This window comes from Rhinolophus ferrumequinum, chromosome 10 (genome assembly GCF_004115265.2).
Source record: "Rhinolophus ferrumequinum isolate MPI-CBG mRhiFer1 chromosome 10, mRhiFer1_v1.p, whole genome shotgun sequence".
NCBI lineage: Eukaryota > Metazoa > Chordata > Mammalia > Chiroptera > Rhinolophidae > Rhinolophus > Rhinolophus ferrumequinum.
The window spans coordinates 35,858-37,386 of NC_046293.1; the positions used below are offsets into that span (position 1 = coordinate 35,858).

At 45.7% G+C, this 1,529-nt stretch overlaps 1 non-coding gene across 1 annotated transcript; it reads left to right on the forward strand.

Moving 5' to 3' along the window:
• The first annotated feature begins 749 nt into the window (after positions 1-749).
• LOC117029545 (U6 spliceosomal RNA) lies at positions 750-856 on the forward strand. Its single transcript, XR_004424280.1, has one exon. It is a non-coding gene; the product is annotated as a U6 spliceosomal RNA (small nuclear RNA).
• The last annotated feature ends 673 nt before the right edge of the window (positions 857-1,529 follow it).

A 1,529-nucleotide genomic window follows, 5' to 3' on the forward strand; every position in this document is an offset into this window, starting at 1 on the left:
ATGGTCAGAGGCCTGGAGCCGTCCTGCCTGAGACATGACTGTCTCCTGCTGCGCAATTGGAAGGGACGAAGGACCCAGCCAGTCCCAAGAGGGCCCACTAGCCCTCAGGGAGCTGTACCTGGGGGCTGGCAGGTCATTGCACCCAGTCCTGTATAAATCCACACATATTTACTGAGTGCCCTCATGTGCCAGGGCTGAGCTGGAACCTGGCGCTACCCAGGCACAGTGGTGCCGGCACCACCCGTTCCCCAGTGTGAGGGCAGGTGGAAACTGCCTGTGCATGACTCAGGCCCTGCACAACCCTGGAATGGGATTGGATAGGACTTGAAACAGTGCCCAGTGCAACATTTCATTCTTCTAACAGAGTCCAGGACTGGGGGCAGAGAACCAATGGTCCACTCCACCCCTGACTCGTGTGATCCTAGGTGAGTCCTGCCCTTCCTAGAAGCCTCAGAGAGATGAAAAGGGGAAGGGGAAGTGGGCCAGTGAGGCTTAAACCTAATGCTGAAGTAACCCTCACCCTAACCCCCAAACCTCTAACCACAAATCCTAATAACCCTAACCCTGGACCCCTAAATCCTTGACACTGACCCTGAAACCCTAAACCCTGACCCTCTAACCCTGATCCTGAACCCTACCCTGACCCCTAATCCCTAATTCCTATCCCCTAACTTTAGTCCTAATATATGAAGTATTTATACAGCTGAACAACAGGAAGACACACAACGCAATTTTAAAAGGAGCACAGGGTGTTCACTTTGACAGCACATATATTAAACTTGGAACCATGCCGAGAAGATTAGCCTGGCCCCGGCTCAAGGACGCCACACAAATTCATGGCGCGTTCCATCCTTTTATGTTGTAAAGACTATGTATGGTGTCAGAAGGGTACTAGACCTATCGGGGGATCACTTCATAACTTACATAAATGTCTAACCACTGCACTGCACACCTGAAATTAATATAAAATAATATCGAATGTGAACTATAATTTTTTAAAAATATAGCCATGGGACATAAAGTGCAGCATAAGAAATATAGTCAATGGTATTGTAGTAGCTGACTACGGTGTCAGAGGGTAGTAGACTTATTGGGGTGCTCACTTTGTGAGGAGTGCAATGTCTACTCACTAACTTGTTTTATACGCCTGAAAGCAATCATAAATAAATACATAAATAAAAATAGGGTGAAGGACTTGAATAGACACTTGTCCAAAGAAGACATACAAATGCCAACAATCACCTGAAGAGATGCAACACTAACCATTATTGAAATGAGAAAGAAAACCCACGATGATGTCCCTGTCCCACACTAGGCTGGCTGGAATGAAGAAATTGAAGCTACGTTTACACTAGTATGTGGAGAAATTGGAACCTTCTTGCTCTGTTGGTAGGAACGTAAAATATTGCAGCCTCTGTGAAAAATAGTTTAAAGTATCTTCACAAAGTTAAAAGTGCAGCTACCTTTTAGGTCCATTACATTCCAAATTATATACGCACAATTACACACCCAGAATTGACAACAAGTGT